This window comes from Phyllobates terribilis, unplaced genomic scaffold, assembly GCF_046119375.1.
Source record: "Phyllobates terribilis strain yellow unplaced genomic scaffold, ASM4611937v1 Scaffold_9__5_contigs__length_417890890, whole genome shotgun sequence".
Lineage (NCBI taxonomy): Eukaryota > Metazoa > Chordata > Amphibia > Anura > Dendrobatidae > Phyllobates > Phyllobates terribilis.
In genome coordinates this window covers 157,701,616-157,718,725 of record NW_027362769.1, presented here as the reverse complement: position 1 = coordinate 157,718,725, position 17,110 = coordinate 157,701,616, and the positions used below count along the sequence as shown (strand labels likewise).

General features: G+C 53.8%; 1 protein-coding gene across 1 annotated transcript in view; it reads left to right on the top strand.

Moving 5' to 3' along the window:
- ARHGAP15 (Rho GTPase activating protein 15) overlaps positions 1-17,110 on the top strand; it is a 1,188,983-nt gene that overhangs the window by 114,871 nt on the left and 1,057,002 nt on the right. The window lies entirely within an intron of this gene.

Here is a 17,110-nt window from a genome sequence, read left to right as displayed (position 1 = left end):
TCTGACAAGAGTCTTTTTCAACAGTTTAACAGTAGAATTTAATCTGAAGCACGGCCAGTGCAATTCAGGGATATTACTGCCACAATTTTCATTCCAATACAATCTGAGTTTCTTCTATGTATATGTAGCACCCTGAGGATTCGGCTGCTACAGGGGTATTGCACCTCACCCAGAGGTGTGATATTCCACTCCCGGGTAAGGATGGAGTGTGGAACTGAGCTCAGTAGGCTGCATGCACTGCACACATCCCATTTCCGGGGGACAAACCAATGGTACTCCCACTAGAGAAATGTGCAGGTACGACAGTGTCTGTCCCTGGCTGGAGTGGGAGGGGGGGTGGAACATCCCAGTAGTGTAGGGGCAGATAGGGGGAGCAGTCTGGGTAATGCTAGGAGCTCATTGGGTGCTGGTCACCTGAGCTCACACATAGAGGGAGTATATAAGGTGGGAACCATCTTAGGACAGGGTCTTTTGTAGAGAAGTCTTTGTGCAGAGTCAGAGGAAGAGAGCAGAGGAGAAGAGCAGCTCCAAGGCCAAGAGAGAGAGAGAGAGGAGAAAGAAGGACCCAGAGGGGGAGAAGAGAGAACTCCAAGAACCCAAGATTAGATCAGCGGGTGAAGAGTTGGCACAAGGGTACCGGATCCCAAGCTGGTGGAGGGCACTAATCCTCAGCCAGAGACCGGAGGTCGTGGGCAGGATCTGCCACGACCACCCACTAAATCCACCCGGAAGGCAAACCGAGAATAGGGTCAGGGAACCCAGAGACAAGGGTTTACCAACAAGAGGCCCGAGGGAGCCGGACTTAGGTGGATCCCTGGTGGGGAAGGCCAGAGAGAAGGAACGTCAGAAAGGGAGCTCAGGATCACGCTCCAGAATTACTTGGGAGTTGGCCGAGTCCAGGACCTGGTGGACGCAGCACGGCTCGGGCGGTCACTCAAGGCCGGAGTGACCAGAACAACAGCAGTAAGTAAAGACCCTGAACTGCACAGCCCGACTCTGAGTCTCATTACCATCCTCACTGCACCTCCACAACCACCATCCTCTACACCTGACCCCCTGAGGCTATACCCCTCCCGTTGGGGGTTATACTACCTGAGCTGCACACACACCACCAGCCTCAGCGGACCCTGCTGCAGCGGCGGCCGTAGTGACCGCAAATCAACGGGTGGCGTAGTCGACACAAAAGAACATCCAGCAACATCTGTAGGACTGCCACACACTGAGCTTGACACCCTGGGCACGGACCGGGTCACCGCCACTCGGAGACTACAACCCCCATCCGATCCGGCTCCGGGTATTCCCCAACAACACTGGCCCAGGGGGCGCGTCAACTTTGGCGTAGTCGGCAGGATAACGTGCCCGCAACAACCGGGTACTGCGTGCCTGAAGAAAAGTTCACCGTTACCTCAAAAAGAAGTCTCCCGCCGGTTCCGGAGGGTCCCCGCCAACGGACCCCATCACAGGTCGTTTCCCGCCGGTTGTCCGCCATTTGCAGCTTTTTCCCGCCATCCATGGAGTTTCCCGCCACTGGGAGACGATTCCCGCCATTTCCAAAGATTTCCCGCCTTGGAAGAGCGGACGCCATTATGGGCGTGCCAGAGGGTGGCAAGAGGCCACCTCCCATCGTGGGCCAGGTCGAAGAATGGCGCCAAAAGCGGAAACCGTGCCCACCAACAGAGACTGTGATGCTGGAAGTGTCCATCAGCGTAAGAGAACTGCCCCTGGAACTGACAATCACAAAGTTGCCCCGGGACCACCCTCAATGTGGGCGGAGACAGAACAAGAGAGCGAAGATGGGTGCAGCCTGGAGGAGTCTGGAGAGAGCGCACCCGGAGACAAGAAGTCTGGAGAGGACTCCGGAGAAGTCGTACCCGGAGATGGAGGGAGAGACAGGCAGCACCGACCCAGTGGTCAGGAGCCTGCTACAAGCCACAACTCCACTAGGCCTAGTGGAGGTCCTGGCACAGCTCCCCCGAGACCGGGAGTGTGCACAGACTGCGCTGGAGGGCCTCGCACGGAGGATGGCCCGGGTGCAGCGAGAGACGTTGGCGGAGTGGAGCCGAGAGATGGCCCAGCAGACCGGAACCCGTCAGCGGAGCATGCCACCCGAGACGAGGAGACAGACCGCCTCTGAGGATGGTGCAGGAGGAGTGAAGGCCGGAGACGGCGCCAAGGAGGGAGCTGAACGGACGGAGGCAGGTAAAGGGGACGTCTCTACCCCGAGCCAAGAAACCGTGTACCTGCCCCAGCTCCCCGTCGCAGAGCCCGAAATTCCCCCTGTCGTGCCCGTCGCTGCATCGTCACCGCCGCCGACTAGGCCTCAACCGGAAACCGCGGCCGCGACCCCTGTGACGTCACACGCCTCGACCTCGAGCGCGGCAAAGCAGGAAATACCATCGGCCTGGTCGCAAGGCCTAGTACACCCGGGCGCCGCCATTCCAACAGCGCCCCCTACCTCCGCGGAGCCACCAGCCTGGTCGCAGGGCCGAGTAACCACGGGCGCCGCCGTTCTTACGGTGCCCTTTGCCTTTAGGGTGCCCCAAGCCTGGTCGCAAGGCCTGGTCAACCCGGGCGCCGCTACCATCAACGCGCCCTCAACATCTAGAGTGCCGCACCTGGGTGAAAATCTATTTGCCCAGCATACGTGCCCGGATGGGCAGCCCTTCATATGGCCCCAGGAGTACATTCAGCTGGAACTCCAGAGAGCAAGGCCCATGTGCGAGCCCCTGATTCCGGCTCCGAAGCCTGTAAAGAGGACCTCGCCCCCGCTAGAGGAGGCACAGTTTGAGTGGGACCCCACCGGAGGAGACCTCATGGGGTTCACTCAGGAGACTCGGGCGGCCGCAGCGGAGCGTGCAGAGTGCTGCCGCCAGCAGCTCGAGGTCTTCGAGAAGGAGCGGAGAGAGAGGCGGGTCCGGGAACAGCAAGCACAGATAAGGAGCGCGGAGCAGAAGAGCCGGACCAGGAGGAATCCCCGTGCAGCTCATGGTCCCCCTTCCACCGGGACTGTGATAAAATTCAACATGCAGCATGGGTGGGGCTTCATTAGAGACCATCATACCCCCGGCGACGTCTTTGTAACCCGCAGAGACGTAGAAAGCCATCTGCCGGAGGGACACAGAGGTCGTGACCTGTATGTAGGGGACGAGGTCACCTTCACCCGGCACAAGTGTGCCAAAGGACCCTACGCCCTCCATGTGCATCGCCTGACGGAGGAGGAGCTGCGGTGTGAGGAGGAGCAAGAGGACCCGGACGGGTCTGAAACTGAAACCAACCAACAAGAAAGAGCAGGAGGACGCCGTCGTTGAAGTACGGTAGAGAGAGACTGTATAAAGTTGCCCGTCGGGGTACCAAGAACTGTTACTTATTTAAAATATGTTCCCCGTTGGGACAAAGTGTGAACTGATGCCCGTGTGTCCCTAGTTCCTAATACCTGGCCGAGGACTGAGAGCGGCCATATCCCCTTTGTATATAGTTGCGCTTCCTAAAGCGCCCCCTACTGGTTTTATGGGAAAACCATTTTTCTTCAAGAGACTGTCGCACTTTACCCGGTCACAAGTTGCACCGTGGCCGGAGGAACAAGAATGTTATTTATGAAAAGTTTATGCTGATATATATACTGTTTTATATGTTTATGTTTATGAAAAAAAATTGTATGTTTTGGATGTTTATTCTCTTACAGCCCGAGGACGTGCTGTGATTTACCAGGGGGGAATGTAGCACCCTGAGGATTCGGCTGCTACAGGGGTATTGCACCTCACCCAGAGGTGTGATATTCCACTCCCGGGTAAGGATGGAGTGTGGAACTGAGCTCAGTAGGCTGCATGCACTACACACATCCCATTTCCGGGGGACAGACCAATGGTACTCCCACTAGAGAAATGTGCAGGTACGACAGTGTCTGTCCCTGGCTGGAGTGGGAGGGGGGGTGGAACATCCCAGTAGTGTAGGGGCAGATAGGGGGAGCAGTCTGGGTAATGCTAGGAGCTCATTGGGTGCTGGTCACCTGAGCTCACACATAGAGGGAGTATATAAGGTGGGAACCATCTTAGGACAGGGTCTTTTGTAGAGAAGTCTTTGTGCAGAGTCAGAGGAAGAGAGCAGAGGAGAAGAGCAGCTCCAAGGCCAAGAGAGAGAGAGAGAGGAGAAAGAAGGACCCAGAGGGGGAGAAGAGAGAACTCCAAGAACCCAAGATGAGATCAGCGGGTGAAGAGTTGGCACAAGGGTACCGGATCCCAAGCTGGTGGAGGGCACTAATCCTCATCCAGAGACCGGAGGTCGTGGGCAGGATCTGCCACGACCACCCACTAAATCCACCCGGAAGGCAAACCGAGAATAGGGTCAGGGAACCCAGAGACAAGGGTTTACCAACAAGAGGCCCGAGGGAGCCGGACTTAGGTGGATCCCTGGTGGGGAAGGCCAGAGAGAAGGAACGTCAGAAAGGGAGCTCAGGATCACGCTCCAGAATTACTTGGGAGTTGGCCGAGTCCAGGACCTGGTGGACGCAGCACGGCTCGGGCGGTCACTCAAGGCCGGAGTGACCAGAACAACAGCAGTAAGTAAAGACCCTGAACTGCACAGCCCGACTCTGAGTCTCATTACCATCCTCACTGCACCTCCACAACCACCATCCTCTACACCTGACCCCCTGAGGCTATACCCCTCCCGTTGGGGGTTATACTACCTGAGCTGCACACACACCACCAGCCTCAGCGGACCCTGCTGCAGCGGCGGCCGTAGTGACCGCAAATCAACGGGTGGCGTAGTCGACACAAAAGAACATCCAGCAACATCTGTAGGACTGCCACACACTGAGCTTGACACCCTGGGCACGGACCGGGTCACCGCCACTCGGAGACTACAACCCCCATCTGATCCGGCTCCGGGTATTCCCCAACAACACTGGCCCAGGGGGCGCGTCATATACACAACCACAGGCTTTTCCTTCACAAGGACACAATAGTACACAGCATTCTTTATCCTGCATGGAGATGGAGGGGGGAGGGTTTGATGAGGGAGACGATCCCTGTGACACAATTACTTCCAGTCCTTATCATCCTGCCCGATAATACTCGGCACTGTTAGTTCAGGGAGTTTATTTGATCTGTGTTTAGTTTCTCTCCTGATCTGAATCCTGTTCAGTTGCCTTCTGTCAGATACAGATAACACACTACCTTTCTCTTCGGCTTCAGCCAGACTACAATAACAAATTCCTCACAATTCCCCTGGGGCTCTGCTAAAATACTCCCTGTCTCCTGTGACTGTGTTAACCCCTCTAGTTGCTGGATGCTTCTGAAGCACAACACTTCCTGTCTCCTGTGCTTGTGTTATCTGTAACAGTTGCTAGATGCTTTGGAAGAAACAGCACTACTTCTGCATGTCACACTCTTCCCTCATTTTTGAATGTCGTCCTTGACATTGGTCTTAATTGGTCAATCTGACCAATTCTGAGACAATGGTGAAAGCTTAGTAACTCTATATACAAATTGGTATTGTCAAATTGGCATAACATTTATAAACATTTATAACAACCTATTCTACGACCTTTTTCTTGTAGTACTCCTGTAAGAAATAAACAATTAACACAATTAAAACAATCAGCATCTCTTCCGCTGGAGCTTTTTGTACGTCTTCAACCAGCTCTCTCTCACTAGGCTAAAACAAGTCTTTTCACCAGATTACATTGTCCATACTATCTCTCGGTGGTAAATACCACTCAAGTGGGCTTACGTCGTCCGCAGGCAGAGATACCTGTTTCCAGTCGACAGTCCTTGGCACTTGACTTGGTTCTCCAAGTGTCTTGTACGTCAGCATCATAGGCCTCCTCACTTCTCGAGTTGACATCCTTCTGGTGGGTTGTTCCACAGATACCATGGGTTCTATGGTTACAGGAGTTTCTTCTGCCGCATTCATTTCTCATACTTCCTCAGATGATCTTGGAACTGCCTCTGTAAGTTCCTGTACTTCTCTTGAATCGTCTGTTTCCACCTGGTCTGGTAATTCTGCTCCTCCTGAGTGTCGATCGGTCTCTTCAGGGACCGGTGTTTGATCATCAGATCTGGATTGGACTTCATCTGTACTCCTTGGTGCAAACTCTGGAGCCTCAGGACTTAGTTCACTCTCCTGAGGATGGTACATCCCTCTCCTTGCCAGTCAAAGAAATACAACGGTGTGCTCTTCCTCATCAGAACTTTCAAGGTCACTATCCACCTCCAGAGCTTCTGTCTATGGTGGTCCCTTAGTCTATCTTGGTTGATGTCGGTCTGCTTCTTGGAAGTCTTGTTGTAGTGGGAGATAATCACAGGGTAGTATTAAATTCTGATGGACTATTCTGGTTTTCTTGTCCCCTCTTTCCAATTGGATTTCATTCACTGGTCTGTCATCGGCTTTCCTCTTTACGACCACATACACCTTGTATTCTGTAACGGGTCTGGGAGGCGGAACCTCTGGGCTACTATACAAGGGAGCGGTCCTTGTAAGGGAGCGGGTGGCGACCAGGCAGGCAGTCACAGCAGGTGACCGGGACAGTCTCTGGGTGTACGGGCAGGAGGTCACGGCAAGTGATCAGGGCAGTCTCTGGAAGAACGGGCTGGAGGTCACGGCAAGTGACCGGGGCAGTCTCTGGAAGAACGGGCTGGAAGTCACGGCAAGTGACCGGGGCAGTCTCTAGGTAAGGGGTAGGCACGACCTGTGATGGCTGAACCTCCAGGTAGGCTAGCAAGGCAGATGGAGGATGTGTGCTCCCAGGTGAGCAAGCGAGAGTCTCTGGAATAGCAGGTGGTCACAGCACGTGACGGCGGAGCCTCCAGGTAGGCAAGCAGGCAGGTAGCGGAGAAGCGCTCCCAGGTGAGCGGGCAAGAGTCTGGAATAGCTGGTGGTCACAGCACGTGACAGCGGAGCCTCCGGGCAGGCAAGCAGGCAGGTAGCGGAGAAGCGCTCCCAGGTGAGCGGGCAAGCTGGTCCATAGACAGACTGACCGGAGTTGTAAGGCAGACCGTCGGACCTCAGGCAAGCAGGCAGGTAGCTGATGTGCGCTCCCAGGTGAGCGGGCAAGTTGGTCCTTAGACAGACTGACCGGAGTTGTAAGGCAGACTGTCGGACCTCAGGCAGGCAGGCAGGTAACAGGAAATCAGGCAGGATTAGGACAGCAAGCTGGCAGGAATCTGGCAGGTAACTGGCAGGTAACTGGCAACGGGACCTGAGGGCTGAAGCAGAGTAGAACGGTGCAACAACATTGCTCGGGCACCTCCATTTTGGAGGAGGTGCCTTATATATGGTAAAGTCCTCCGGCCATTGGCCGGGGACTCCTTAGGACGGTGCGCGCGGCCCCTTTAAGAGGGAGGGAGGGCGCGCGCGCGCGCCCTAAGCACAGTGGCCGGGAAGGAGCGCGCGCTGCCAGCAGAGTGGGAGAGGGACGCCGGGCACGGAGCAGAGCAGTGAGGGGAACAGCGTCCCTGCCTAGCAGAGGGCAGGGACGCCGGCACTACAGTACCCCCCCCTTTAGGCCCCCCCTTTTTTAGGCCAGATAGAAATTTAGCTAGGATGAGAGGGGCATGGATGTTCTCCCGGGGCTCCCACGTTCTCTCCTCAGGACCAAACCCCTTCCAATCTACCAGAAAAAAGGTCTTTCCTCTTACCCTTTTGGTGGCAAGAATGTTCTCTACCTCAAACTCGTCCTCAGCAGAAACCGGAGCAGGAGGCGTACCTGTAGACTTGGAAAAAGAGTTAAGCACCACGGGTTTGAGGAGAGATACATGGAAGGAGTTAGGGATCCGTAAGTTGGCCGGGAGTTTCAATTTATAGGCCACCGGGTTGATCTGACTGATGACCTCCAGAGGACCGATGAACCGAGGCCCTAACTTGTAAGAAGGTATCTTGAGTCGAACATATTTAGATGAGAGCCAGACTTTATCTCCTGGACGAAATTGTGAAGGATCCAGGCGTTTTTTGTCAGCGTGTCTTTTCATACGCTCGGATGACAGAAGGAGTGCGGACCGGGTACTCTCCCATATGGAGGAAAATTTGCTAACGAGAGATTCCGCAGCCGGGTTGTCCACAGAGGTGGATACAGGAAAAGGAATCCGAGGATGCTGACCAAAGACTACGAAAAACGGGGATTTGGAGGAGGATTCGCTCTCGTGATTATTATAAGAGAACTCGGCCCATGGTAGGAGATCCACCCAGTCAGAATGGTGGGCATTAACGAAGTGCCGGAGGTAACTGGTCAGGTTCTGATTGATCCGCTCCACTTGACCATTGGACTGTGGGTGGTAAGCGGAAGAGAAGTCCAGGGTGACGTCTAGTAGTTTACAAGTGGCTCTCCAGAAACGTGAGGTGAACTGTACCCCACGATCCGACACGATGTGGAGGGGCAGGCCATGAAGACGGAAGATGTGGCGGATAAAGTCTTTAGCCAGCTCGGGTGCAGACGGAAGGCCTGGCAGGGGAATAAAGTGAGCCATCTTGGAAAAGCGGTCAGCGACCACCCAAATGACCGTACAACCGGCAGAGACGGGGAGATCAGTTATAAAGTCCATTGCTATATGCTGCCAGGGGGCAGCAGGTACAGGAAGCGGAAGGAGGCGTCCGGCTGGCAGATGTCTCGGGACTTTGTTGCGGGCGCAGGACACACAGGCAGAAACAAAGTCTATTATGTCCTTATGCAGGGTAGGCCACCAATAGTGCCGGGCAATAAACTGGAGGGTCTTTTTCTGACCGGCGTGGCCAGCTAGTTTAGACGAATGGCCCCAGTGTAGGATCTTCTCCCGATCAGGTACTGAAACAAACGTCTTACCGGGAGGGAGACGATTAAGACTCACGGGAGTCACCTGCATTACTCTGGCGGGATCGATGATATGTTTAGGTTCTTCCTCGAGATCGGACACCAGAAAGGATCGGGACAAGGCGCCTGCTTTGACGTTTTTGTCAGCCGGGCGAAAATGAAGAACAAAATCAAAGCGAGCAAAAAACAAGGACCACCGGGCTTGGCGCGGGTTAAGTCTCTGGGCATGCTGGAGGTAAGCCAAGTTCTTGTGGTCAGTGTAAATTATTACCGGATGAAGAGCCCCCTCGAGTAGGTAACGCCACTCCTCCAACGCCAGCTTGATGGCCAATAACTCTCGGTCTCCTATGGAATAGTTGCGCTCAGAAGAGGAGAAGAGTTTGGAGAAGAAGCCACAAGTTACCATTCTCCCGGAAGATGATTTTTGAGTAAGTACCGCTCCGGCTCCAGAGGAGGAGGCGTCAACTTCCAGGAAGAACTGCTTGTTGCCGTCCGGGCGATGCAGCACCGGGGCGGAAGAGAAGGCCTGTTTTAGGGAAAGAAAGGCCTCCTCTGCTTCGGGCGGCCACTCTTTGGGATTAGTACCCTTACGGGTGAGCGCGGAAATTGGGGCAGTCCGGGAAGAGAAGTGCGGGATGAAGAGGCGGTAATAGTTGGCGAAGCCCAGGAACCGTTGAATAGCCTTCAACCCCTCTGGTCGGGGCCATTTCTCGATGGCAGACAGTTTCTCAGGATCCATTTGTAGGCCGGTCTGAGAGATAATGTAGCCCAGAAACAGAAGCGAGGTCTGCTCAAAGAGGCACTTCTCATATTTAGCGTAGAGATGGTTCTGCCTGAGCCTGAGCAGGACCTGACGAACATCCCTCCGGTGATTCTGGAGATCCGGAGAGAAGACCAAGATGTCGTCCAGGTACACCACTACGCAGGAGTAGAGAAGGTCCCGGAAGATGTCATTGACCAACTCTTGAAAGACGGCAGGAGCGTTACAGAGGCCAAAGGGCATTACCAGATATTCATAGTGGCCGTCCCGGGTGTTGAATGCCGTCTTCCATTCATCCCCCTGACGGATACGAACCAGGTTGTACGCCCCACGGAGGTCCAGTTTGGTGAAGATTCTAGCCCCCCTCAGACGATCAAATAACTCCGGAATGAGCGGAAGGGGGTACTTATTCTTCACCGTGATCTGGTTAAGGCCTCTATAGTCTATACAGGGACGGAGAGAGCCATCCTTCTTTTTGACGAAAAAGAAGCCTGCTCCCGCCGGGGAGGTAGATTTCCGGATGAATCCCCTGGCCAGATTCTCCTCAATATATTCGGACATCGACCGGGTCTCAGCAGCGGATAATGGATAAATACGCCCACGGGGAGGAGAAGTACCAGGTAACAGGTCGATAGGGCAGTCGTATGGTCTATGAGGGGGTAGTGTCTCTGCCTCCTTTTTATTAAAGACATCAGCATAAGACCAATAAGGAATCGGAAGTCCAGGTAGATTAGCTGGGGTAGGAGAAGGACGGACGGGATGAACGGGAACCAGACAGATCTTATGGCAGCCCTGTCCCCAGCGAAGGACTTCTCCGGTCTGCCAGTCAAGAACGGGTGCATGTTTCTGGAGCCAAGGTAGGCCTAGCAAGAGGGCGTGAGAGAGTCCAGGCAGAACATGGAAGGAGATACTTTCAGAATGCAGCATTCCCACCTGCAGAGTAATGGATTCGGTGATGAGTTGGATGGGGCGTGGTAAGAGCCCCCCATCCACGGCAGCAACAGACAAGGGTACAGCCAGAGGTTTGGTGGGGATGCGGTATTTCTCTACCAGGGACTGTGAAATAAGATTCCCGGCTGCTCCAGAGTCCAGTTGGGCTAGTTCGAAATAACGGTTCTCCCCGTAGACGATTGAAACTGACAACAGCAGGGATGGAGAGGATTTATTCTTGTCTACGTGGACCTCTCTGAGCGAACCTAGACACAGGCGTTTCCCGACCTCTCCGGGCAGGCACGGATCCGGTGCTCCTTACTGCCACAGTAGAAGCAGGTCCCCTCGGCACGGCGTAAGTCCTGACGGGTCTTGACCATCTTGGTCTGGTCGACCTGCATAGGCTCAGGAGGGTGTACCTGGTTAGAGACAGAAGGAGTGACGGGTTTCTGAAAAGTAGGAGCTAGACGTGGTAACCTCCTCTCACGGGTGACCTCTCTGGCACGCTCCTGGAACCGTAGGTCAATCCGGGTGGCAAGAGTTATTAAGTCATCGAGAGTGGTAGGAATGTCCCGACCGGCAAGTTCATCTTTAATACGGCCGGACAGACCCTCCCAGAAGACGGAAACCAGAGCGTCGTTATCCCAGGCCAGCTCCGAGGCAAGGGTACGGAACCGTATGGCATATTGGCCCACGGTGAGACTTTCCTGACGGAGGCGTAGCAAAGATGATGCGGATGAAGTCTTCCGTCCGGGTTCGTCGAAGACTTTCCGGAAAGCCGTGAGAAAAGCAGGCAAGTTGGACACCAGGGGGTCTCCTCTCTCCCATAGAGGATTTAGCCAGGCCAGGGCCTCCCCGGTGAGATGGGACATGATGAATGCAATTTTGGCTCGGTCGGAGTTAAACTGGTGGGACAATAGTTCAAAGTGCAGGGTGCACTGATTTATGAAGCCCCGAGCCTGGGCTGAGTCGCCTCCGAAGCGAGGAGGTGCAGAAAGCCGAGGTCCGGGGTAGGATATCATGGTGTTAGTGGACAGCGGAGCTGCCGGATTGCGAGACATGGCACTGGCGGAGGTTGTTGGTGGAGCAGTCAGAGTGTCCAGGCGAGTATTGACATTCCGCAGGTGACCCAGGATGGACTCCTGTTGGGACCTTTGACGGGACAGTTCATGACACAGGTCCGAGAGCGAGGGAGCTTGGTTGCCACCGGGTTCCATGGCCCGAGCAAACTGTAACGGGTCTGGGAGGCGGAACCTCTGGGCTACTATACAAGGGAGCGGTCCTTGTAAGGGAACGGGTGGCGACCAGGCAGGCAGTCACAGCAGGTGACCGGGACAGTCTCTGGGTGTACGGGCAGGAGGTCACGGCAAGTGATCAGGGCAGTCTCTGGAAGAATGGGCTGGAGGTCACGGCAAGTGACCGGGGCAGTCTCTGGAAGAACGGGCTGGAGGTCACGGCAAGTGACCGGGGCAGTCTCTAGGTAAGGGGTAGGTACAACCTGTGATGGCTGAACCTCCAGGTAGGCTAGCAAGGCAGATGGAGGATGTGTGCTCCCAGGTGAGCAAGCGAGAGTCTCTGGAATAGCAGGTGGTCACAGCACGTGACGGCGGAGCCTCCAGGTAGGCAAGCAGGCAGGTAGCGGAGAAGCGCTCCCAGGTGAGCGGGCAAGAGTCTGGAATAGCTGGTGGTCACAGCACGTGACAGCGGAGCCTCCGGGCAGGCAAGCAGGCAGGTAGCGGAGAAGCGCTCCCAGGTGAGCGGGCAAGCTGGTCCATAGACAGACTGACCGGAGTTGTAAGGCAGACCGTCGGACCTCAGGCAAGCAGGCAGGTAGCTGATGTGCGCTCCCAGGTGAGCGGGCAAGTTGGTCCTTAGACAGACTGACCGGAGTTGTAAGGCAGACCGTCAGACCTCAGGCAGGCAGGCAGGTAACAGGAAATCAGGCAGGATTAGGACAGCAAGCTGGCAGGAATCTGGCAGGTAACTGGCAGGTAACTGGCAACGGGACCTGAGGGCTGAAGCAGAGTAGAACGGTGCAACAACATTGCTCGGGCACCTCCATTTTGGAGGAGGTGCCTTATATATGGTAAAGTCCTCCGGCCATTGGCCGGGGACTCCTTAGGACGGCGCGCGCGGCCCCTTTAAGAGGGAGGGAGGGAGGGCGCGCGCGCGCGCCCTAAGCACAGTGGCCGGGAAGGAGCGCGCGCTGCCAGCAGAGCGGGAGAGGGACGCCGGGCACGGAGCAGAGCGGTGAGGGGAACAGCGTCCCTGCCTAGCAGAGGGCAGGGACGCCGGCACTACATATTCCCAGTATGAACGAAGCTTTCCTGGACTACCTTTCTCACGTAATTTCTTGACTAGCACCCGCTTTCCCGTTGCCAATTCTGCTCCATAACATTTTCTATCATAGTACTCCTTACTCTTACTCTGTCCTTGCGTAACCTCTTTGGACGCTATGTTGTATGCCTCTGCCATCCGTTCCTTCCATTTCTAAACGTACTCCGGATACATTCTGTAAGTCTCTGACAACGGAGTATCGAACATGATGTCGATTGGCAGTCTTGGCGATTGTCCATACAATAGGAAGAAGGGTGAGCAACCCGTTGCATCTCTCTTTGTACAGTTATAGGCATGTACCACTTTTGACAGAGAACTCTTCTAGTCTTTCTTCTCGTCAGCTTTTAAAATGCGCAACATCGACAATGTCCGGTTAAAACATTCCACTTGTCCATTACCCTCTGGGTGATAGGGCATTGTGTGGGATCTCTGAATTTTACAGTACTTTCCTAGCTTGGCGAAGAGCTGGTTCTCAAATTCTCTTCCTTGGTCGTCCTCCTTTACGATACAGGATACAGTCTTCACTGAGGTAGGGCTTTGTCCATTCTTTAACTAAAACAGATACTGCTGGTGACTCTCTCCCGTTTACTTGGAAACCGATTTTGGTCCACATAAAGTAGTATTCTACCATTTATCTGATCTTCCCATTGTGCTATATGGATTTTTCCTTTTGGTAGTTGTTGAATGGACAGGGGGTGATCTTGTTCTCTCGCTTTTATGGTGGTTTCCACCATCAATGGACACCACAATGGTGTGTCTTCCTCTTGATAAGTTTTCACTGCTTGGGTAGTGCTCTCAATTGCTTCCAGACAGAATTCCTCAAAGCATTCTTGCATGAACTCCTTAGGCTCTAGTGGCATTCTCGACAATTCGTCAGCATCTGTATTGCATTTTCCTGGCCTGTTCTTGATGCTGAAATTGAAGTCAGCTAGTTCAGCGACCCATCTCTGACCCGTTGCATTCAGTTTGGCTGTATTGAGGACATAGGTCAAAGGGTTGTTGTCAGTGTATACCTCAAACTCTTTGCTGTAGTAGAGATAGCCCATTTCAATGCCAGGAACTCCAATTTTCTGCAATGTAGATGGTAATTATTCTCGGCATCTGTCAATGTTCTAGAAGCGTAACCGATGACTCTCAATTTTCCATCTTGATGCTGATACAGGGCAGCTCCCAGTCCAACTTGAGAAGCGTCACAATAAAGAACAAATGGTAAGTTGAAATCAGGATATCCCAAGATGGGTGGTTTTAGCAAGTAGTCTACTAGTTCTTCCAATACCTCCTGGTGGTCTGCTGTCCAGAGAATGGGCTGTTGGGACGAAACAGCGTTGTTTCTTTTAAACCCGGTACTACCCTCATTCTTCTTTTTCTTCGTTTCGTGGGTGTTGTTGACTCTGTCATCTCCCGCAAGAGGAGGTATAGTGGGGTGTCAATCCTGGAGAAGTTCCGAACATAAGTGCGATAGTAGGAGAGGAATCCTAAGATCTGCCTCAACTCCCCAACGGTAGAGGGCCACTTGTATTTTAAGGCCAGTACCAGAGTGATTTCTGCTGGGTCCATGGTATATCCTTCTCCGGACACAATTTTCCCTAGAAATCGGACTTGCCTTTTGAACAGTTTACACTTCATTGGAGTCAACTTAACTCCGTGTTGTTGATACCTCTGTAATACAGGCCACTCTAACACCACAAATCACCATAAAGAAAGAATTCAAGATCCTGGGACAGATTGGAGAGTGTGAACAGAAAGAGACTGTATTCCTGATTTATCTAACCTGAGCAGGGTAAAGGTTCTGTCTGAGTCTGTCACCTGTTCAGAGGTTTTGGTCGATTTCTGCAGGGCTGTTGTTAGTAGTGTTGAGCCACCCCCGTAGTGTTCGAGTTCGGTTCGGTTCGTCGAACACCCGTGTGTTCGCCGAACTGTTCGTCGAACTGTTCGTCGAACACCTTCGAACACCGTTAAAACCAATGGCAGGCAAACAAAAACACATAGAAACACATAGAAAACACCTTCAAAGGTGTCCAAAAGCTGACAAACTGCTCAGAAGACACAACTAACACATGGAAAAGTGACAAGTACATATAGTCATGCGAAAAGAAAAGAGGTGGAGGAGTAAAAGGAGGGGGAGACACAGATATAGGCATGTCATGCCCTTCTAAAATCCAAAAAGTGAGAAGCCGAGACGGCCAGTCCGCTCCTGCCCGTGCCACCTCCGTGTCGCCGGGTTTGTGCCAGAGCCGCGGTGAACCCTGACGGCCAGCCCCCCTCTCCCAATACTGGTGCCTGTCCGCTGGTGGGTCGAGAGAGCCCCCCTGTGGTGGAGGCAGCTCTAAGCTTTTTAATTTAAATTGTCCCTCTAATTTAAATGAATACACTTTAAATCCATTTACAAGGATCTATTGGAGGGCAAGTCTCATGCCAGCAGCCGCGTAATTCCAGCTCCAGTAGCGTCCACTAAAGCTGCTGCAGTTAAAAAGCTTTTATAAGGATCGAGCTCGGCTGTCCACCGCAAGGCATCCTAGTGCCAGTCCCAGCCCCTATGCCTTGGGGTGCCTCCTGATGCTCTTCACTAAGTATCCCGTGGTCCCGAAGCATTTCCTTTGAAAAAATTAAGTGTCCAAACTACAGGTGGTGTAGCTTGCTTAACAGCCGGGATAATCCGCTGACTAGCAGACACTGCTACTAGGCACAAAGTATTTCCTGGGCTAGATGCAGTTAAAAATTTGTAAGTAGATACTCTCGTTGGATGCTGAGAAAGCATTCCATAGAGTCTCCTGGCACGCCATATATGATTCTCTTAAAAAGCTTGGGGTAGGGGTCTAGGGGACCCTTTTATAGCCAAAATTACGGCCCTGTATCACAATACGTCACCTAGGCTGAAGATAAATGGAACTGTAGCACCGAGGGCTCGGTTGCTACAGACATATTGCACCTCACCCAGAGGTGTGATATCTCACTCTCAGATAAGGATGGAGTGTGGATCAGGACCCGACACCTGCATGCATTACACCACATTGCCGTGGGGCAGGGCGACCAATATGCCCCTGAGATGGGCACGACAGTCCCTGTCCCTGGCTGGAGTGGGGGGAGGGAACACTGAGGAAGGGGAACCCTGCAGTGCAGGAGCAGGGAGGAAGCAGTTCCTGGGTGCATTGAGAAGGGAGTATAAAAGGTGGGCACCATCTTAGTTCAGTGCAGAGAAGTCTGAGCAGAAGTGGCAGGGAGCAGGGGCTCTGCATGAGCTCTGCTCCGGAGGCGGGCCTAGTAACAGAGGCCCAGGCCTGCAAGAGGGAGAAGGAAGGAAGAGGAGCGGAGAAGGCTCCAGGAACGAGGAATGAAGGGATCCCAGGGGTGCGGACGGGCGAGTCGCCACCGCACGCCCGAATCCACCTGCGTGGAGGGGTCAGGCCAAAGGGGGAGACCGGTCCCCGAACTAGTGGAGGCAGGAAACGACCCTCAGCTAGAAACCGGAGGCTCTGACATTTTATGTGGCGCAGCCCCTTGCTCCACCCGCTAGGAAGGCACCACATAGGGTCAGGGAAACTGGCGCCAAGTTTACCAAGAGGAGGCCCGAGGCAGCCGGACAGAAGTGTTGGTAAGAAAGGCCAGACAAAGGACACACAAAGGGGGTCCTGTGAAGCGCTCCAAAGTTATCTGGGAGTTGTCTGAGCCCCTCACCTGGTGAGCACAGTACGACGTGGGCAGCCGTTACCTGCAGACGTGGTCTGGATAATAAGAACTGTGAGTAAAGGCCCTGAACTGCATCACTGACTCCGTGTCGTTACTGCTGCTGCCCTGCACCATCACCCCCATCCTCCGCATACACTGCCCTGAGGCTATACTCCTCCCGTGGGGAGTTATGCTACGCTCTGCTGCTCCCAAAACACCAGCCTTAGCGGTCTGCCCTGTAGCGGCGGTTCACTCTGACCGCAATCCACGGGTGGCGTAGTCAGACATTTAAACATCAAAACCACATAAATAGTTCCGCCACTGGTTTGACCGCCCTGAGCCACGGAACCGGATCGCCGCCACGAAGACTACAACCACCAGCATCCACCAAAAAGGGTCCGGCTCCGGGTGTCCCAAGGCCCAGGGGTTGCGTCAGAACATTTTCATCACCTTTCACAATCACCAATGGGACAAGGCAGGGATGTCCTCTGTCCCCTCTCTTATACATCCTAGTGACGGAGCACCTGCTCTCATCAATTCGCCATAACCCCAATATTAGGTGGATTGAGGTGGGAGGCACCGAGTACAAGTGCTCTCTATTTGCTGATGATGTCCTAGTATATATCACTCAATCA